We start from the raw sequence: 23,099 nt of genomic DNA on the forward strand, positions 1-23,099 counted from the left end.
CCAAACAACAAAAAGGAACCCAGGGTATTTATTGTGACCCAGCTTAGAGCCCAAATCCCAGCCCTGGAACCGTGCCATTCCCTAATAGACAAAATTAGGTTAAAAGAGCAGGGGTGGTCACATGGTTTCAGATAATGGTCCTATATCTAGGACTTTTGTTCCAAATATAATCAGATTCCAAAGACCTATGAGAGTTTATTTATTTATGAAAATGAGGACCCAGCGCCTTCTGAAGCCAGTGTGTTAGCGCAGTGGCCCGTGTGCAGAGCAGTGTTACTCTGAAAAAATAACAACGAGGCTTCTTTGACCCGGGAAAGTCACAGCCTGAGAGGCTTATTTTTGAAGCAGCATTTATTTTCTGCTGCTTTAAAACATGCTCCCCTCAGGAATAACCTTCTGGCTGCCCCAGAAATGCTGATCCGCTGATTGTGTAATGTCGGCCCTCCTGTGCACCAATGGGGAGCTCAGCCCCCACAGCAGGGGGGCAGCCAGCCCCCCTTCTCATTCCCCATCTTGTTCTTTTCTGAGAAATGAAAATTCTTCCTGAGAAGAGAGGAATGAAAGAGATATAGAACACGCGCTCGAGTCGACAGGTCTATTTCCAAAATGGAGCAGGGAGGAAATCTAGCAAAAACATTTACACTTTTTTAAATAATTTTTTTTTCCCAGCCCCCACTTCAAGCCCCTTCCTGCTCAAGTTCATGTTTGCTGAGGCCTCTTTTAGTCAGCCCTACTTCCTGGGCTGCTTTCAGAAACAGAGAGAGGGGAGCTTAACAAATGTTTCCATGTTTGCTTTTGAATGAAGCAAGGACAGGTAAGAAGGGACCATTCACAGGAGCACTGAGGAGCCAAAATAGCAGGTGGTGGCTGGGCGGGAAGAAATGAAACCCCAGAACATTCTGTCTTCGGGATCCTGTTATCTCCCCTTCTGATCAGAAGGTGACTCCTGATTGATTTTGAGGAAAGTTCCAAAACCCCAGGCTATTTGCATCCTTCCGTTTTCTCACAGTGATCGCTCGAGTGTGTCTGGTCATATGGCTTCTGACTTACTCAGATTCCTAGTTCCTCTTTCTCAGGTGGAGACCTTCCTAAGCTCTCGAAATAATTTCTCCTTCTGGGGAGTCCTTGGAATCAACCCGCTCGTCCCATGCAAGCATCTTACATGTGTTCGCCCAGGGTGGGGATCGGGCCATTCCCTTCATCCTAACTACATGTGTATATGTAGCAGCGCAGCACAGGCCAAGTCCAAAGATGCATGTCCAAGGCCTCTGCAACTTGGGCATGTACCTTACCTCTCTGGGACACAGTTTTCCTGTCTGCAAAATGGGATAGCCGTCTCTCACTTGCTACTTTATCAGGCAGATGTGGGGACCCAGCGAGATGATGGGTGGGGTGGTATTCTGTAAACTCCACATCTCTCTAATGCAGACCAAGTGCGTGTGTGATGAGACGAAGGCGCTCATCTCGACCCTGGCTGTGCGGCAGAATGATGTGGGAGGCCGTGAAAAATGCTGATGCTCTGGCATTATTTTCACAGACGGGGGAGGGGATGTTAGGGGCCATTTCTTAGAATGCCCCCCCTTTTTTGCTTATGCTATAAACATTTGTGAAAAGCTTCACTTTGGGTTCCAGTATATGTTTTCATGTCTCCGTTTCCCCTCTGGTACCTACACATTATGAACTCAAGTATTGGTGTCACTGATTCCTTATCACCTTTCCTTATGTCTTTGCATCCTTTCAGATGACATGCCGTGAAGAATGACAGTTACACAGCAAAATATCAGCCCAGAACATGAAATCCTTCCTTAATGAAGTTATTAGCTCATTGATAATTAAGGATCTTCTTCCATGTCATCGGGATTGGGAACCATAATGAAGTGCTTTGGATATACAAGGTTGTGTGGGTATGTATGTATTTCCTTTTTAAAAAATATGTGGTCAGGTTTGGGAACTGCTAGGAAAAAAAAAAAAGTTGTGGAGGTTGAGAGAAAGGAGAACCCACGGATCGGGATATGTAGAAAGGAAAAACCTTGAAGGCAAACACCGGAATCCAAGTGGCTGAAGGGACCTTTTCCAAGGAGAAATGGCATGAGGGTGGGGTGAAGAAAAGTGACAGGAGGGAGCTGGTAAGGTCATTTAATCACCAAGCACAGGGATTCTGGAAGGCAGCACCTCCTCTAGGAAGCCTGAGGGCTCTAAGTGTCTCTCCTTGGGGACTTCACAATACCTTGCGGTCTCTATGTCATTGTGCTGCCACATCGTATTATAACTGTCTGGGTGTGTGTGTGACCTGGTGCACCATGAGTTTTTCGAGGACACAACTGATACCTATCCTCTCTGAATCCCGGGCACAGAGCAAGGCGACTGGTACAGACTTGATGCATGATGGTTGACTAAATGACAGGTATTAGGCTTTTGCTAAGGATGTATTTTAGGTTTGACTCTGCCGCTATTGAATGGGATGCCTAAAACCAGCTTTTTTGCCTCTTTGGGTTTCAGGATGCTCCTGTTGTATGATTTGATGGATCTCAGAATTCAGGTATTTGTGTAGCACTGGGTCTAGAGAGAGGCTGACATTCAGTGAAGTACCAGGTTCAAATAATTAGAAGACTTTAATTCAGGTCAGTGCTTTTCAAACTTTAGTGTGTATACTAAAATACCTGGGGATTTTGTGAAAATGCACATACTACTTCACTAGCCATGGGGCAGGAGGTGCTGCGATGCTGCATTGTTAATAAGCTCCCTGGTGATGTCAATGAGCTCAGCCAGTGGACCACACTGGAATCGTACGTACTCCCAGGTGAGGAGGATGCTGCTGGCCCACGAACCACACTTGGGAGTAACAGGTCCTTGGGCTATATCTGCATGATTCTGAAATGACCTTCTGAAAAATTTCACTCCACAGCCTTAAACAAGGGATTAAAGACAATTCTTTGTGGGCTAAAAAAATAAGATGCCGAGCATCAAACATGGTCTCTAATCCCATCTCTATTCCTTCCTAACCATGTTACCTCAAAATTTTTCATCTTAGCGTTCCGATCTATAAAGTGGAATAATAACCTTTATCTCAATTAGGAAGGCTCACGGGGCACGAGAATTCAATAGGCGATGCTGGCACTGCGATAGCACGCAGGTAGTGCTTAACACGGGCTAACTCGCCTTCTACTGACACAGCAGCTCCGGAAGTCAAGACGTCTCAGGAATTGTAGGTTTCTTTTCCTCTTCACACAGAGGAAGAAGTTAAGCTGTATAGGAAATACAGTACCTTTCACTTCCTTTCTTCAGGGCCATGAAACCCCCAGGTGTGTCTGGGTACAGACTCAGTGGGAAGAAAAGAGTAAAAGCGAGAAGCTCTCGGAGGGCGCTGACTCACACTCCTCAGGGAAAAGCAGTCGAACTGTGAAGCTTTGCAGGGAAGATGCTAAGGCCAGTTTGGGGGAAACGTGAAGTGAAAAAGACAAGAGAAAGACACAGGAACTTCCCCTACTATTTACCACCTTACAATGCAAGCCTTCTCTCTTCATTCTCTGCTTTCAGTACTGAGCGTCGAGTCCTGCTAGTCTAATATTTAGACACATTTTGCTTTGATAATTAGGATGAAGGGAATAGGACAACTTCATATTTGGGGCTCCTGGAAGATCAGATGTGAATACAGATATTAGATCTGGATCCGTGTGTACCGTGGGTCCCATGGAGCAACCTCCATAGTCATTTCTCAGGCTCCTAAATCAGGAGCTTCAAAGGTAACTCCTGGGGTGATTTTTAGTGACTTTCCATCAGTGTGGGTGTAGTTGGCATTGTCAATTTTCCACTGGCTTCTTTGTATAGTCTTCTGGTTTCCAGGTATCCACTGGACTTGAGCTGACCCTAGACTGATCACATGGCATCTTTGGGGGACCTGAATCAACAGCTTCCAGCTCAGGTGTGTGCATGCTCCATATTTAGCTCTTCTATAGGCTACCCTGGCTAATCCTAATCAGGAGTTAGGAAAACAATCTGATTAGGGATATAATCCTGTGACCATCTGCTTGATTTTTCACTCCCAGCAGGAATTTGCATTTTAAAAGAGGAGCTTCCTAACATAAATGAGCCTTTCATTTTGTGAGTTACTACAATGACTGCTCGCTGTACAAAGTCAGGGAATTGGAAAGCATACAAATGCACAAGCCTAAATTTTGCCTTCTGAAGATCTACATTAGACCTTGGGCATCTCTAGTTTAGAAAGGTTTCCAGGTGATGCAGACGCCCAGTCAGAGTTGTAAATTCCTGTCTATTGGTGAGTAATTGCGGGATATTAGAAGTTACTCCTTTGTCCATGCCTGACTGAAATATCCATTCAGTTATCCATGGCTGTGTAATAAAAAACCCAAGACTTAATGAATTATGCAAAAATGACTGAATAGTTCTCAGGATTCTATACACCGCCTGGGCTCAGCTGAGTGGTTCTTCTGCTCCACAGAGTATCAGCTGGGTCGCTCATTTGGCTGTACTCAGCTGATGTCTGGACCAGGCTGGGAGATCTGAGAGGTCCTCCCTCAGGTCTGGAGGGTCTATTCTCTTCCACGCAGCCTCTGCACGTGAATGGTTTTTCTTAAAGCATGGTGGTTTCAGGACAATGACAGGTCTTACACTGTTACTAGCTTCAAGAAGGAAAGCAGGGAGTTCCCGTCGTGGCTCAGTGGTTAACGAATCTGACTAGGAACGATGAGGTTGCGGGTTCAATCCCTGGCCTTTCTCAGTGGGTTAAGGATCCGGCGTTGCCGTGAGCTGTGGTGTCAGTTGCAGACGTGGCTCGGATGCTGCGTTGCCGTGGCTCTGGCGTAGGCTGGTGGCTATAGCTCCGATTAGACCCCTAGCCTGGGAACCTCCATATGCCATGGAAGCAGCCCTCCCCCCACCCCAAAAAAAAAGGAGAAGCAGAAGCTTCCGTGATTAGAAGTGGTACAGCATCACATCCACTATATGCCTCCCCGGGGCTTAGGTGGATACAACACAGATGGCACGTTTTGATGGACAGAATGACAAGTGCATACTGGGAGGGAAGGAATAGGTGGTATCATCTTTGGATACTGCTGACCACAGCATCTTCCTGCCTAAAGAACAGGAATCTGAAACATAGCACCTACCTCCGAAGACACTAAAAAAAATGCACAAAATGTCTATTTGGACCAGAATGAGCATTTGAGACTGTCAGTGGCTGTCTTAAAGGGTTCAGAGAACTGATGTGATTCCCTCCTCTGCTATATTTCTGGAAAAGCAGTTCATCGACCAACTCTAACTAGAGGAAACTTGGGCTGACACTGAACATTCACTTTGTGCTCTCCCAAAGCCTAAGGGAGCTTTGTGGAAGGGAGGCGTGATCAAATGGAAAGAACATGGCTCTGAGCCTAACAAAGGGTTTAGACTCCTCCGCCTGCCAGGTGAGACTTTGGGTGGGTTACTTTCCTGAGCCTCCGCCTTGTCCTCAGAATAGTGCCCATGGGACCTTTTCTCAGGCCTTTTGTGACAACTACACGGTGATGATATATGCAGGTGTCAACTGAAGTGTTTAACAAATGTTATATCTATTGCACTCAGCAACATTTCTCATTCTTTAAAGACCTCACTTTGCGAAAATACTGAAAATCACAGGGAAAAGAAAACATTCTGTCAGATACTTAGGAGAGAAGGAGAGGCAAGAGAGCAAGGAGCTAGGTAGATATTTAATGAGTAAGGGCATATAATTTACAAGGTAGAGGTTCATTTGTTGGGTGAGTCACCCGAAAGAATGTGTCTGATATTGATAAGCATCTTGTGTACTTTCATTTTCCAGAACAGTGATTCCACCTCCCTTGGAACAGTCATATCTGCTGAGAAGTTTAAGGAAGGAACCTTGAGAAAGCATCAGAGGTGGCTTTGGAGGTGGAATCTGAAGAAACTAGAGGAGAGAAGAAAGGAAGAATGGATTACAAAAGATGAGCAAGATGCCTGGAATTTCACACGTGCATCATCTCTTTGGTAATGAAGGGGAAATCCCAGGATGCATCACTGCCCCAGACAGGCCAGTACATCCCTGACCTATTGAAACGAGATAGTGGAAAACAAGGACCGAATTATTTCCCAAAACACCCTTTGATTCAGTGTAGAACCCCAGTTTTCCACACTTCTGTCTAGACTGATGCAATTATACTCTGCTTCCTAATGCACAGCTCTGCAGGTAATAGGAAAGAAGAATACCCATGATCTGGTCTCTAAGGGTCCCTAAATAGAAATCAGGAGGACTTTTTCCCTATCTAATACGTAATTCTTGGGATGAAAAAGATAACTTACAGGGCAAGAAGGAAGAGGGCTAGGATGAATTAATGTGCATCCTGTATGGCGGCTGCTAAGCTGGGTACTTCACCACGTTTCTCTCATTATGTATATTTATACCTGCACTGAGAAATAAAATATTGCCTGCCATATCAGTAAACAAAAGATGTCACAGTCATCAAAGAGTGCAGCCACCTCCAAGGGTCAGCAGGTGAGCCCTGAGAGAGCTCAGGAAGGAAAGAATACCTCCTATCTAGCAGCCAGCAGACTGCAGCTACTCCCAAGGTGAGGCCTGAAGAAATTCAGGAGAAACTAGGGATCCTGGCCCCAGAGAGCTGAGGTGCATATCGAAGGAGTGATTTCAGTGAGCCCAGACCCAGCATCTCTCCATACCTGGAAAAGCGCTAAATTTTTTGACTTGAGACATCTCGTTTTCTGTTATTGGTAACGCTCTTTTGTTCCTACTACCTGCCCTTGGTTTCAAAACTCCTATCTAGCTTCCCCTTCGCCTCCTCAGAGCAGCTTTCTCAGGATTACTTGAAATGCTGCCACTGAGCTGAAGTCCTCATTTTTCCCTGAATAAAACTTAGCCCTCAACTTTTAGGTTGTGCATATATATTTTTTTAGTCGACGGCACTATTAGCCATATTTTATGAGGCATAAACTGAGGTTTAGAGAGAAGGTCAGTCAGGTAAAGATGAATTTAGGAGTTCCCGTCGTGGCTCAGGGGTTAACAAAACTGACTAGGAACCAAGAGGTTGCGGGTTCAATCCCTAGCCTTGCTCAGTGGGTTAAGGATCTGGCGTTGCCATGAGCTGTGGTCCTGCATTCGCAGACGCAGCTCGGGTCCTGCATTGCTGCGCCTCTGGCGTAGGCCGGCGGCTACAGCTCCAATGAGACCCCTAGCCTGGGAACCTCCATATTCCGTGGGTGCAACCCTAGAAAAGACAAAAAAAAAAAAGATGAGTTCAAAGTCCAAAGTGTTCATTCAATCAGAACCTTTGTTACGTAAAAGTAAGATAAAAAAATCCAAGATGTGTCATAAGTCTTTTTGCCTCAAAGAGAAAAACCTAGTAGAAATATAACCTGAGAAAGTTGACTCTTTCAGAATGTGTGGCAGAAAATTTTGACAAAATTTTAGAAAGACAAAGGTAATCTGAAGGATTCAATTAGGTTTGATTTAATATATGCAAGGAGCCTACCAATAAATAATACTAACCACTCTCTTCACCCAATTGTCAACTGCAAAACCCCAGTACATATTTGGTCACAATAAAAAATGCTACTTTAAAAATTCCCAGAGGAGTTCCCGTCGTGGCGCAGTGGTTAACGAATCTGACTAGGAATGATGAGGTTGCCGGTTCCGTCCCTGCCCTTGCTCAGTGGGTTAACGATCCGGCACTGCCGTGAGCTGTGGCGTAGGTTGCAGACGCGGCTCGGATCCCGCATTGCTGTGGCTCTGGCGTAGGCCGGTGGCTACAGCTCCGATTCAACCCCTAGCCTGGGAACCTCCATATGCCGCGGGAGCGGCCCAAGAAATAGCAACAACAACAACAGCAACAACAACAACAACAACAACAAAAAAGACAAAAGACAAAAAAGACAAAAAAAAAATTCCCAGAAAGAGGGATTTTTAAAATTACAATTTTCTTTTTTTATGTTGCAATTTTCTTTCCATAATTTAGGAAACCTAGGAATCAAAGACCGAATTCATAGAATTTGCCCAACAAACAGAAAAATAAAGCAAATAGTTTTATAAAGCTCAACCACTGGAAAAGTATAGGATACTCTTTGACATAAACCAAGGAGCAAAGAAGTAAAATAAAAATTAAATCTTATCTAGGAACCCGTGAAAAGATGATTACTTGTTATCAAACCTATGGGATATCAACCTATAATTAGAGGGGAATGTATAGCCTAACACGTTTTCGTTATTTCATTGAAAAGGAATGAATACTTTCAATTAAGACTCCGGGAAAAAAAGACACGTAAACCATAAGGGAATATGTGGGAACAGACAAATGCAAGAGGTGAAATTCATGACATAGAAAACAGTACAGTAGAAAAGAGAGAGAAGCAGATTCTGGTTCTAGGAAAAGACCAAGGCAGGAGATTAATCACGGTGAACTTGATGAAGGGGAAAAAAGGGGTTCACTTCATTTGCTCTGGGGCACAGAGTGGAAAATCTATAATTAAAGTCTTGCCTGTTTGCATCCAGAGCCCTGTCTAAATACAATATTCACAATGAAAAGGATCAAGACAAGTAGGATGTTAATAAACTGACTTGAAGATGGTGATCAAGGTTGTTCAACATTTCCAAGGTACACGGGCTGTAAGAAGTTCAGATGACCCACATCCTTCTTCTTTTCCCTCGCAGGGTCACAGAGAAAGCCATGCTTGATTAACACTGGGGATTTGCGTGTGGCCTATGGCTGGTGTCCAATGACTTCTCCCATTTTCAGAACACTTCTGTAATGTTTCCGTCAGTGGTGAATATATGACATCCAAGGAAAGGTGAGGCCCTGACACTAAGAGGAATACAATGACCAGTCCAAGAGGACAACCCAGAACTGGACTTCTGGGGCCTGACTGAACCGGATTGAGGTATCGGACACGCTTTTACAGAGGCTATTTAGGAGGTAGATTTTATGAGCCTCATTTTGCCAATGATAACACTAGGGCACAGAGAGGTTCAGCAACCCGCCCAAGGCCACACAGCCAGGAAGGAGCAGGATCTGACCCCAGGCTGCCTGACTCCGGAGCCCATGCTTGCAAACATTCCACTGAACCAGGTCGTAATCCCTGCTGAATGATTTCAGCTCTCCTGCTGTCTTCCCCCACCTCACTGTCTCGCGATGGACGTTCACATTTCCCGGCTGGCCCAGAAGCTGCGATAGGGTGTTATGAGCTGTTAGGTTAAGAGGGGTGAAGCCCTGTGAAAAGAAAACATACTTGCTCCCCTTCCTCAGCTGCACTGGTCTTTCCTCCAGCTGATCTTTCTCCTGTTATATAAATGGAATGTTATACAAATGTTTCCACCATGAGTTTCCTTTCAAAAGATGAATAAAAGAATGAGGCGTTTTGTTTTCCTTTGTTCCCTGGTAGCACCTATGTTAAGAATTTGTGCTTAAAACATGACTCACTAATTCTTGGAGCAAAGCACAAGGAAGTGAAGGGATCTGATGTTTCTCTGAGATGTAGGCTGGAGCTTGTGTGGGAAAGAAGCAACTGGAACGGCTTAGGCACAGTTTCATTCAAGAAAACAATGCTCCTGCTCTTACCTCTTCCCCAACAGCTCCTAACATGACTGTTGTGTTCACGTAGCCCCGTTTGCTTTCTTGTATCATTGTCAAATATTTCAGGCAAGTGATATCTAGTTCCCTTGCGTGTGGGCGTGTGCCGAACTGTTTGAGTTTATAATTATTAACTGAATCATTGGTTTGTTGTTTGATAGGCAGTTTGGTTTGGGAACAGTTATTTACAGAACAAAAGCAGGAGGGAGGTGGTTTAAATATGGTGCATGGTAAATAAGCTTGAGAAGTACCTAATTTTTGTGGACTTAAGTATAATAAGCTTTCAACTAAGCCTGAAGCATTTTAATTCCCTGAGCCTATGCATGCTATGGGCAGGCTTTATCCCGTTGGAGGAGTGAGATCTGAATCTTAGCACACAGAAAGACATTCTCAGAACCTGCTTTCTAGAAAGTGAGCCATGTGGGCCACCTCCACTTCCTCAGCCCCTCCAGCCCCAGTCATTTGATTGCCTGGAATGTTGGTTTGATAATTCGCTGGCTCCAGGTTGCTGCCTGAATGTCCGTGAGTCAGCTTGCTGGCTACTGGGGGAGCCAAAGCAGGCTGCCTGGGTGCACAGAATGTTTTCTTTGGAAGGAACCCTCTTCCTTGAATTCCTTTTCTTTGCAGGAGACAATGAGGAGTGGGAAGTCACTTTGGGTGTGACTGTTTGTCTCTCTTCTTTCCCATTCATTGCTCAATACCTTCAAAAACATCGGTCCTCGGGCAAAGAAGCATTTGGAGAATCAGCTAGAAGGACATCCCAGAGGCCATCCTTTCTGTTCGTTGACAAAATTTCTCCCAATAGCCTCTGCTTCTCTATCCATAGATCCCGAAGTGTGTCAGGGAACATCCACTGTTTCCTCCAGACAACTGTGGCACAGACTGAAAATCAGGGTTGTCATCAAGTTTTCCCTTGTTATCAAAATTATACCCCTCTTTGATACTTTAGCATCCCTCCCTCTGAACCAGGCTCAACAGTCACCTGGATTATCACGATTGCTGTGTGTGCTGCTACAACCACCATTACGGAACCCTCTCCCCTCCACCATCACTGGCACTACCCCTGGCATCACCACAATTTTCCACACCATCAGCACCATCACCCTCCAGAACTCAACCACCAAAAACTACCACTTTAGCTGCACCAGCGCCACATTCACCATGACCACGAATAATGGTGCCATCACCACTACCTTCATTTAATTCAGTGGTTATTTACTGAGCAGTTATACACCGATGGTAGCCCGACACTCTAGTAGGCCCCAGAGATATCAAAAATAATATGCCATGATTCTTGCCCTGGAAGACAACCGTCTGTTAGCGGAACTTAGAGAATTGTACGAATGGCAGTTATGCAAACTACAAGGAAATATATGCTGTAGGAGAGATATAAATAAGATGCTGGAGGATCAGCTTAAATGTCACATTTTCTGGTAAGCTGGAAGCTGAGGATGGTTTCAGCTCCAAGTAACGTAAGAGTCAAGCTAGAATAATGAGGATATAATTATTGCACGTGGCAAGATGTCTAATGCTGGCTCAGTGGCTCAAGAATAGCAAGGCTCTAGGCCACCACTGATGTAATTCTCCTTCCTTTTCATTCATGGCTACAAAACAGTGATCTCCTATGGCCAATTGAGGTCAAAGTCAGCTAACAGGGGTGGCAGAGTGGAGTGAGACCTCCCTTGTTGAGCCTATCAGCTGTGACAAGGTAGAGAAAACATCTCTCATAAGACCAGCAAAGGCCCTTTCATGTGTCTTTGGCTAGAACTGAGTCACACAGCCACCCTTCACCGCAGGGAGAGAGGCCCGGACGGATGGCCTGGCATTTGCAGCCTGTCTAGTGAAGGCAGAAAGGGAAAAGGAAGAAAAGGGAAAAGGAAATTGTTGGTTGTTATGAAGGCCAATCACTTGCCAGTTACAGAAAAGAACCCTATCGTTCTGCCCAAGGAAGCTTTCTATGATCCTCTGGAAGGTTCTGGGGTTCTTACAACAGCCTGCACCACCGGCTGACAATTTCTTTGCTAAATCACACCCAAATAATGACAAAAATTCTAATAAGCAAAAATGTGCTTAAATATTTGTTGAACGCCTGTCTACTCATTAGAGTTGAAGATTGAGGAGAGCAGGGTCAATGTCTATCTTGCCCATCATTGTAATTCAGCACCTGGCACAGGGCTTGGCAGGCAGCCGACAACTGACATCACTAAATGAACACACGTAAGAGTGAATGAACAAACATGGTCCCTGAGATCTGCTGACATTGATGAAGAAGGGAGGATTTCAACAGCGGTAACTCTTGAGATGGATGTGTACGTATGTGTGCCAGAACGGGCCCGTGTATGTATAGAGAGGAATGTGTGTGTGTATCAGATTCTGGTATCTTATTTCTACGATAGTATTCAAAGCATATTTTTTTTGTTTTGTTTTGTACTCAGTCTTTATGCTAAAAAAGACCTTTGCACGTATTGTATTTTATTTCCATAGTATTTCACTTATCATAATGGGGACTGAAAAAGTTAAAGTGCTTCAAGGTTAATTTTCTGAATAAGGGTTTGAAAAACTGCAGAGAATCACGCAGTATTATTTGCAAGCAAGCAGTAAGCATTTCCACTTTGAATAACCATCCTCTTCCTCTTCCATCTTTTTCTTCTTTTGATTAATTATTGATAATAGTAAGGGAAACAGATAAGAGAGCCTTGGGCCTCTTTCAGATATGGCAAAACTGTTGCGTATTTTAAAATGTAAATCTCCACAATCAGTTGCAAACTATAAGCAGCAGCAGCCAGAGTTTGGTTAAAGAGAAAAGCTTAGAAAAATAGATAAGAACCTATCTTGCTTTTTTAGGACTGTCTGAGAGAGAGAGAGGTCATTTTTATTCTGCAATGTAGTTAAAATGTTTATGATGAAGAATGAGCAATAATGATTCTCTCTACATTTTCTGAAACAAGCTGTTAGATGTGGAGTCATTTGAAGGCTTCTCTGTTCCGGGCACAATCGTGCACACTTTCAATCCCACAACCCTCTTTCCTCCTATTACCATTATGCCGAAGAATATTCTACTGCCATGCCTTACCAGCTCTACACATTCATCTACCCTAAGATACATAAAGGCATCACATGCTTGAAATATTCCTTAAATCTCTCTAGCACCATTTAGTTTCAGTGAAAACTTCTTGTCCATAAACTTTTAAAACTCTGATTAATGAGGGACGAGGGATTTTTGTCAGGGGATTTCTCTGGGGAACTTGGCCCTATAGTTATGCTTAAATTACCTCCAAAACTTAACGGCTTAAAAAGTAGCCCTTTTACAATGTCTATTTTGTGCACCTGAAATTTTGGAGGGCTTGTCTGCTCACTTCTGCTCCAAGAAGCATCCACTGAGAAAGAGGTTGCTCAATGCTATTCCATTTGTGGATGGGTCTGATGACTTAGAACAAAAAGCTGCAACAGCTGGAGGCTGGCCGGGCATTTATTTCTACTTGTATCTATTCCACGAGGCTGGCCTGGGCTTCCTGACAACATGCTAGCTGGGATTTGGGAGAGAGGACTCTAAGAAAAAGCATTAAAAAGCATACATTCTAGAATCGCAGGCTGAGGCTACAAGGCTCCTTAGCATCTTGCCTTGGAAATTCCAGGAATTTCTTTCTCAGAAATGTACTTCTGCTGAGTTCTATTGGTCAGTCTGGTTATCAAGGCTATCTCATGTTCAAAGCAGACTTCCCCTCTTAATGGGAGAGGTAGCGAAGGATTTGTAGCTGTCATCAACCTATCAGAGAAGGAATGTCAAGAGCAAAGTCAGGAAATGAGAAAAAAAAAGAGGGGCTATTTCTTCCCCCAGAGAAGTGAGTCCTACCTTGGAATAGAGTATAAGATGCATGGGAGTTAAAACTGGAAAGGCAGAATAGAAGCCTAGAAGGCAAAGATGAGCACTTTGTACTTAACAGAGTAGGAAATGGAGAACTGATGAAAAGATGTGGAAACAGGAGTGTCCTGGTCAGAAAAGATGTGGGTGTTGATGAGGGGAGGTGCTGAGGAGGGGGAGAAGGAATGGACTGGAGGTGGGAGACACTGGAATGAGCTCACCCAAGGGGAGGCAACTGGAGAAGTCTGAGGGACATGCTGCTCAGGTCTGAACCTGGTGTTACTGGAGTATGTGGGCCTCTTCCTCCCTACCCATGTGTGGTCCCTCCCCCTCTCCTCACTGGTAACCACTACTTTGTTCTCTATAGCTGTGTGTCTGCTTCTTGTTATATTTATTAGGTCGTTGTATTTTTTAGATGCCACCTACAAGTGCTACCATACAGTATTTGTCTTTGTCTATTTCACTTAGCATAGTACCCTCCAGGTTCATCCATGTTGCTTCAAATGGCGAAGTTTCATTCTTTTTTTATGGCTGACTAGTGTTCCATTGTCTATGTGTATATATACTATATCTTCTTTATCCATCCATCTGTTGATAGACACTTGGGTTATCTCTGTATCTTGACAATTATAAACTTCTTGTTTCTATAAACATCGAGGTGCATTATCTTCTCAAACCAGCATTTTTTTTTTCAGATATACACCCAGGAGTGGAATTATTAGGTCATATAATAGTTCTATTTTTAGTCTGTTAAGAAACCTCCACACTGTTTTCTGCAGTGGCTGCACCAATTTACATTCACACCAACAATGTACAAGAGTTCCCTTTTCTCCACATCCTCATTTGTTACTTGTGTTCTTTGTTTTAACCAGTTGATTGTTTCCAAACTCAAGGTGGGAAACTCAGCTTGCACATGTACCACAGACTAGAATAGTGACTGAAGACATAATTATGTATAGTCTTTGAAAAAACAGAGTAGTATTGGGTTCCTGGGATAATGACAATTCTCTTTTCATAAAAGAAATCTTCACAGAGAAAACAAAAGAACTTAAACAAGAACCCTTTGGTGAAAATGGCCATAAAGCCTTGAAGGCATATTCAAATTCATCATTCATTTATCTGTCTGTCTGCTCCATTTGTCCATACATCCATCCATCTACCTACCCATTTTTTAGCTCCTTTCTTAACAGAAAATCTAGGAATAAGCCTGACCAATGAGAATTTCCTGGGACAAAGGAAGAAGGAGAAAGTTCTCATATTTGTAGAGTTCTGGTAATTAGAGAACAATAGATTCACTTTGGAGAATATTGATGAGAAAATCCAAAGGCTTTTCTAAAATGCATTCTAAAATGCAGAGGTAAACCTAAAGAAAATGTTGGGACCAAGACAATAAACCCGAAAAGCCAGAGGATTTTTAAAAAAGGACTCTCAGATCTTAGAGGGGTGATATAGGTTAATTCATTCATTCACACGATTATCATTCATTATGTGCTATTAAGTACCAGCAGCATATTATGGATTGAGGGTTCAACCCTGGTGGCTCTGGAGGTTAAGAATCTGGCTGTGCACTGGGAACTAACTATGTCTGGTCACTTATGATGGAGCATGAAAATGTGAGAAAATAGAATGTGTATATGTATGTGTAACTGGGCCACCATGCTGTGCAGTACAAAAAAAATTGTACTGGGGAAATAACAATCAAAAAACAAAAAAAAGAATCTGGTTGTGGCAAGGATTCCATCCCTGGCCCAGGAACTTCTACATGCCTCAGGTGTGGCCTCCCCAAAAACAATGAATAAAAGACACTAATGTACTGCCTTAATGGAGCTGATATTCAAGCTGATATCAACAGATAACACACATATGTATATACATATATATGTGTGTATTACATATATATATATGTATAAATTTATAAGATTATTTAGAGTGCTGAGAGTTCTGCAGATAATAAAGCAGAGTGATTGATTAAACATGACTGAGCAGGCAATACTAATGGATAACCAAGGAAGACCCTCTGAGGATATTGCTTTTAAGTTGGGATCCCAATGCCAAGTAGAAACAAGGAATTTAAAGAATTGGTAGATAAACATACCAGGCAGCAGCCATAGCAAGTGCAAAGGTCCTGGGCAAATATCTTACACAGGCTGGTGCTCACAAGTAGGCTCATGTGATGGAAGGGTTGTACAAATTCACTTAAAAGGCCAATGGCAGAGGAAGCCAGTTCAATTAGTCATTTATTTGTCCATCCACCATCCATCTATCCAACCTTCATTCACATTGGGTACCCTCCACATTCCAGGAATTGTGCAAGGAATGGGGGCTGCAAAGGTGAACATATCAACAATTTCTGTCAAGTACATCATTGATTCCCATAATTGCTCAGATGAACTGGCATATGACTGAACATTCACTCTGTTGATAGAGAACCTGAAACGGAGTTTAATGGCTTAACCTGACATCACCCAAGGGGCTAGTGGCAAGGCTTAAGCATTTTAAGCATGCCTTTCTTAATCAAGGAAAGTATGATGTATGACCTATTTTTTTTTTCAAACTCTCTTCCTCAGCGGGCTAGCAATTAGAGTGTATCTATTGCTAATGCTTGCTGTTTTAGGTTTCTTTAATTAGAGTATTTTAAATTAGTGTTGTTTTAATTCTACTTATCTCCTGAGACATTCTAGAGGCTGAATAACAAATGAAATGATGCGTATGAAAGCACTTTCAAACTTATAAGCCTTGATACCAATGTGAGTCATGTATAGTTTTATATTTGAGGATATGGCTTCATGCATTAGCACTGCTTCGTCCTCAAAGATCTCTTCAGGGAAAACTCGGTATAAAATAGACCTCTGGATGGATGCGCTATAGACATTTTATATTTTCTTTAAAACAAGGAGACTGTGAGTTCTGAAACTGACCCACAGTGGATGCTTAATAAATATTTGTTGAATGAATAGCTGTGATGGAATATACAAGAGACCCATGTGGTAGGTTTCATTCGGGGTGGCTACCAACTGTGGAAGAAGGGCTGATTTTATTTTATTATTTTTTGTCTTTTTGCTTTTTTAGGGCCACACCCACGGCATATGGAGGTTCCCAGGCTAGGGGTCCAGTTGGAGCTGTAGCTGCCAGCCTATGCCAGAGCCACAGCAATGTGGGATCTGAGCCGCATCTGTGACCTACACCACAGCTCATGGCAATGCCAGATCTGGTTCACTTAGTATCTGTGGAAGCACTACAAGGGCAAGGCCACAGTGTATCTGTCTTTTGAACTTCCACTTTTCAGTGCCTGATACAGTGACTGGTACCCAGAAGGGCTCAAAAATATTCATTGAATTTTGAATAAAAATAATTGGGATTGGTATATGCACACTGAGGTATATGGAATGATTGGCCAAAGGGGACACGCACAGAAAATCCTACCCAGTATTCTGTGATAATCTATGTGGGACAAGAATCAGAGAGAATGGATACGTGTATATGTACGATGGGGTCACTTTGTTGTGCAGCAGAAATTATTGCAGCCTTGTAAATTAACTGTACTTCAACAAAGCTGAAAAAAAATTTTACATAAGACTCACAGACATAGAAAATAAACTTACAGTTACCAAAGTGAAAAGTGGGGGAAGGGATGGATTAGGAGTTTGGGTTAACATACACAGACTACTATATATAAATAGATAAACAACAAAGTCCTACTGCCCTACAGTATAGCACAGGGAATTGTATTCAATATCTTGTAATAAACTATAATGGAAAAGAATCTGGAGAAGGATGTATATACACGTGTATGTGTGTGTGTGTGTATATACATATATGTGCACATATATAACTGAATCACTTTGCTGTACACCTGAAACTAACACAACATTGTAAATAAACTATACTTCAATATAAATAAATAAATTGAAATAAATATCCATATAGGAATCAAAAAAATGGATTTATTCCAGCTTGATTCAAAATTCATATTACGGTAATGAATTCGGTGTCCTGAGATGTTCAAGACAGACTTCAGAGTTCTGATCTATGAGGTCCTGTCCAGTGAGCCCTTTACCTTGGTGTGGGGCCATGACGACCCCTCCCTTCCCCTGGAGATGCCACTAAGGGCACCATGCAATCCAAAGAGACCAATGAGAAGAATCTGCAAGCTAGTACTCGTACCATTTAAATCTCTGTGTCTGCTGCTTGCCTATCTGCTAGACTAATGGCTTTCAAATACTTCTGACTTTTATCTTCATAAAATACATTCTGTACATCATGATCCAGGATATACCTGTACATGTCAATATATATGAATGAAACAAGTGTCATTAATCCGTTGAATTATGTAAGATGAATTATTTGTTAAAGTTTTATTCTATATCATTAAAAATGCACTTGTGATGACCTCAAATTGTTTTCATGAGCTACTGGAGGCCAAGACTCATTGTTTGAAATACATTGTATTAGACTCTGAATTTTTAAGAGGTAGGAATTTCCCGTCTCTGCCAGTGCACCTGTATAGCCCCCTGTGCAGGGAAGGTGTCTAATAAACCATATTAGCTTCAGGCTCTGAGGCCAGCACATATGCTTTGGAGGCAGATGATTGAGTTTGACTTCCAGCTTTGTCACTGATCTATATGACCAGAGGCAGGTGCCTTCAAGGCCATGAGACTCAGTCTCTTCACTTGTAATAAGAATGATGACAACAACAATAACAATACCAGGGTGTGTATAATGGGATAATGACCAGAACTTGACACCAGTGTTGTGGGGAGCAAATGGGGTCAAGGTATAAAGTCCTTGCCACGTACAAGGAACTTAATCATTGCTGCGCCCTTTCTTTTGTCTGTGGATCCTCTGAACCAGAACTCCCAACGAGGAGTTCCAAGTGTGTGGCTAGCTCCTTTGGGCATTTGGCACTTAGAGATGAGGGAGTCCAGGACTCCAAACAGTACTGTGAGAGTCCAATACCAGCTACATTCTCAATGATCCATCTTCTAGGCTTCCTCCTGGACCATTTGCAAGCCTTTGGTCTGCTTTGTGGCAGTTGGGTCCAGCTGGACCTTGTCCACATTCCAGCCTTTCTGGGAAGGACAGTGGCAGTGTTGTTGAGGTCTGGGGACTGCAGGATACAGGGCTCATGTCCTCAGGCTACCTACGGCATTTCCTTCCCAGGACATTTTGATGTTCTCCTCATGAGTCTCACCGACACATAAGACCAGAAAGGAGAGAGGGCTGGGCAAAGTGCCACTATAAGCAGAAGCCACTGGGCATGGACGAACTGTGTGAATCAGTCTGTTCTGATCAGGTTTTCTGTAAAGGAAGATGCGTTCACGCTTGCCTGAAATGAGGTTCTCAAACTTCTCAGCTGCACCGACCCACCTCACTCACACTGACTCAAGAGTGTCTCAGTTTTAGCATCTAAGAAGTCTACCTTGCTTAGGAAAGAACTTGACAATAACATCCATTCTAACAGCAATACCTTTTCCATGTGTCTAACATATAAGTTCACATATTAATTCCCATTTGTTGAAAATAGACCATATTCCATTTGTTTGATGTAGGCTATTTCAAATCTTTACAGGAATACCTTGTACAGTGAATTATCAGGCCCACCATGCAAATTAAAAACTTGATATTGAGGAGTTAAATAATTTCCTTCAAATCATCCAGCTCATGTTGGTGGATTTTAATCAGAGCCTAAGTCTGATTCTGAAGGCAGGTTCCTTGAGACCCCACATCATCTGCTCATAAACCACATTCTCATGAAGGATCATAGTTCACTTTACATTTATTGCTGTGCCCAGTTTTGCTGTAATCACTTCACATGTATTGCTGGTTACAGTTAATCCTCACAACAACTCTATGAAAAAGGCATCTTATTATCCTATTTTCTAGATGAGGACTCTGAGGAATAGCTACACTCACTAAGATCATGTGCTGCTGTTAAGTGGTACATCTGGGATTTGAATCCAGGCAGTCTGTGCTCTTCACCACTAACTTATGCTGCTTCATGTTTATTTATTTTGGATCTCCCACAACCTACGGAAGAGTGCCAACATCACCACTTGGCAAGTATAGCACTAAGGGAATTTATTTGCCCAATATCATAGGGCCGTTAAGTGGAAGAGGGACTCAGTTCTGGGTCTTCTGGTTGACGGTTCAGTACATGTTCCATTAAATCAGGATATTCCTATCCATGTCATCAGGGTAGGCACAGAGCTGCTCACCTACCATGTGCTATACACCAGAGTGTGCTGAGTAGGTGCATGGTAGCGTCTGTGAGCTTCAGGGCTTGAGTGGGTCATGGGGCTTGGGTGCGGGTTCCTTTCCTGCTGGTGTACTTTTCTAGTTCCTCTCGTCTATTGCAGCCTGGCTCCAGCATATCCCTTGTCCTTCCTCCTGCCTCCTTGTTGCCCATCATTGTTCACTGGGGACTTCCTGCATTCAGGGTATCTCTCCAGTGTAGTCACGACCTGATTCTGACTTTTCTGGTTCATTGGAGATCTTATCTCTAATTCTTGTTGGTCATAGTTGAATAGGAAACCTTAACCAGTATTTTTCAAAGTTCCCACCTTCTACTTTATACACAGAAAATTGTGAAGCACATGCATGAATGTTTGGCTATATCCTCTCTTCTGAAGTTCTCTAATCTGTTTATGAGCGATTTTGGTTCCCCTACAAAGTTGTCCTTGGTAGCAGGTATGGTTTTTGTCTACTTCTTAAAAATTCTCCAACAAGAATAGCATAAGGCTGGATTCATGATAGTAGGAATAGAGGCAAAAAGAGAGGTAGGAGGTGAATTATGTGGCCCCTGTGAGCTAGGCATTTTCATATATACCATCTCACTTAATTCTGACATCTCCTTTTGATAAACAATGATGATTATCCCCATGTTTAGAGAGCAGAAAACTACAAGTTCAGAGGGATCAAACATTTAGCCTGAAGTGCTTTCATCATGAAATCTCTCTTTCTAGGAGTTCAACATGCACGCATGCATGTTGTACAGATGCAGGTATGCGTCATATAATTACTTTTTCCTTAAGTTTATACTGGTATGTTTTTTAACCTCATGAGTCTACCTCAAGCTTAGACACTTGGTTTTTGTAACTATATGGTACATACGTATTCACAGAATGAACATATTTCCCACATCGCCAATAGTCAAAATTTCAGATAATTTTATTCTTTTCAAATACACATACCTGCATGTGATCATTCATATTGCACTGTTAAGACATTAATGTAAAGAAACTCATACATTAATAAAAGCCCATGTTGAACTGTTTATCTTAGTACTGGACCTGGAAAACAAGGTCCACTTATCCAAATGCTATGAGTCTCTCACACGTTTATACGTAAGTCTTCGATATTTGCCAAACGGTCCATTTCAATGCCATCAAATGACATTCATCATGTGCATGGAATCACTGAGAAGTGACAAGATATGACATATGATTTGTATTTCCAAAGTAAGCAGGGGGTTGCTTAAATAACCCTGTTTAGCTTATATATAGTTTATTCACCACGTCTTCCTCCAAATTGTTTGTAATATACAAGAGAAAATCTGATATGTAAAATCTTGGCCCCATGCACACATTCTCTTTCCCCCAGTCTGTATCCCATGTCAATCCTGCCCAGTCTTTATTTTTTAATTTTTTTTAATTTTCCCACTGTACAGCAGGGGATCAAGTTATCCTTACACATATACAATTACATTTTTTCCCCCACCCTTTGTTCTATTGCAATATGAGTATCTAGAGAAAGTTCTCAATGCTACTCAGCAGGATCTCCTTGTAAATCAATTCTAAGTTGTGCCTGATAAGCCCAAGCTTGTGATCCCTCCCACTCCCTCCCCCTCCCATCAGGCAGCCAAAAGTCTTTTCTCCAAGTCCATGATTTTCTTTTCTGAGGAGATGTTCATTTGTGCTGGATATTAGATTCCAGTTATAAGTGATATCATACGGTATTTGTCTTTGTCTTTCTGGCTCATTTCACTCAGTATGAGATTCTCTAGTTCCATCCATGTTACTGCAAATGGCATTATGTCATTCTTTTTTATGGCTGAGTAGTATTCCATTGTGTATATATACCACATCTTCCTAGGACTTCCCTCCACAAATAGTTCCCCAGTTTGGTCTTTGATAACCTCATTGCTGACTCAGATTTCTAGATACATACATTATATACTGAAAATGAACCTCTTGTTCCATGATCTCTAAGCCTTATATTAAAATGAATAAGTAAATAATTGTTGCTTAGAATGAAATATTTTACATGAAAAATTGAATTCTCATTGATTTTCTACTTCTGACCATCGAAGTTGAAAAAGACATCCATCGTATGCTTCGGAATACTGTGAAAATTCTATTCACAAAAGCAAATACTTATTGAGCATCTGTTATGGGACAGGCACTATTTTCTAAGTAGTGCAGTTAAAATTTATGTATTGAAGCAACAAAGGTCACCTGCCTTCTATATATATTGTATCATTTTAGGTGCAGTGAGATATTAGAAAATTGGAAAAATAACCCTTAATTACAAGGAAAGTTTCAGTTAGTGACTCAGGAGAGAGAAGGTTTAAAATAGTCTATGTAGGGATCATGATCACCACCACTTAGAATTGGTCCTGGAAAATTCTTTGGTACGGGAATCTTTTTTTTTTTTTGTCTTTTTGTTGTCTTTTTGTTGTTGTTGTTGTTGCTATTTCTTGGGCCGCTCCCGCGGCATATGGAGGTTCCCATGCTAGGGGTTGAATCGGAGCTGTAGCCACCGGCCTACGCCAGAGCCACAGCAACTCGGAATCCGAGCCGCGTCTGCAACCTACACCACAGCTCACGGCAACGCCGGATCGTTAACCCACTGAGCAAGGGCAGGGACCGAACCCGCAACCTCATGGTTCCTAGTCGGATTCGTTAACCACTGCGCCACGACGGGAACTCCGGTACCGGAATCTTAAACTGACCCTTCATAAGCAGATGACTGGAGAGGAGGCACAGAAATGAGATGAATATCGCTGGTATGAAAGAGAATGGCCATTTGAAACCCAAGGCCATTGGGAGTTGCTGAGAGATGGGTTTATACGGAATTTGGGACACTGAGATCTTCTTAGACCAGGATGGGAAAGTGGATAAAGTCCAGTCTATGAAAACAAACCAGTTGAAATCCTGGCTCTGCTACTCAATACCTAATAACCAAGAATCAAGAAACGATTTAACCTCTCTAAAACTCAAATGCCTAATTTATACGTTGGAGAGTATAACATCATCTACACCATGGCATTACTATAAAGATGAAAATGAGATGATCCCTTACAAATTGATATGTCAACTTAGCTGTTTACAATTAGATTCATTTGGTAAATACAACTGTTTACTTCAATTAAAAGTAAATGAGGGTTGTTGATCTGCTCTTCAAGAATCTTACTTCTGGAAGGAATATTTTGATCAAACCATGTGTCAGGCTGAATTCTGTCACTTGTATAAGTATTTATTGTCAAATAGGTCCCAAATCCCAGACATTCTGTTCCTGGAGAGATTACCTTCAAATAAGAATTAACCACACCATAGTGTGTTTTCCTAATGTCTGTTTCCCCAACTAGAATGTCAGTTCCATGGAGGCACATGTTTTTGTGAACTTTACTGCTGTATTCACAGTACCTAGAGGAA

At 42.4% G+C, this 23,099-nt stretch overlaps 1 long non-coding RNA gene across 1 annotated transcript; it reads left to right on the forward strand.

The window, feature by feature from the left end:
- The first annotated feature begins 733 nt into the window (after positions 1 to 733).
- Positions 734 to 9,355, forward strand: LOC125129026 (uncharacterized). Its single transcript, XR_007135398.1, has 5 exons — positions 734 to 814; positions 1,742 to 1,904; positions 2,500 to 3,922; positions 5,813 to 5,997; positions 8,669 to 9,355. It is a non-coding gene; the product is annotated as an uncharacterized LOC125129026 (long non-coding RNA).
- Positions 9,356 to 23,099: the final 13,744 nt, after the last annotated feature.

The sequence above is a fragment of the Phacochoerus africanus genome, chromosome 6 (genome assembly GCF_016906955.1).
Source record: "Phacochoerus africanus isolate WHEZ1 chromosome 6, ROS_Pafr_v1, whole genome shotgun sequence".
Lineage (NCBI taxonomy): Eukaryota > Metazoa > Chordata > Mammalia > Artiodactyla > Suidae > Phacochoerus > Phacochoerus africanus.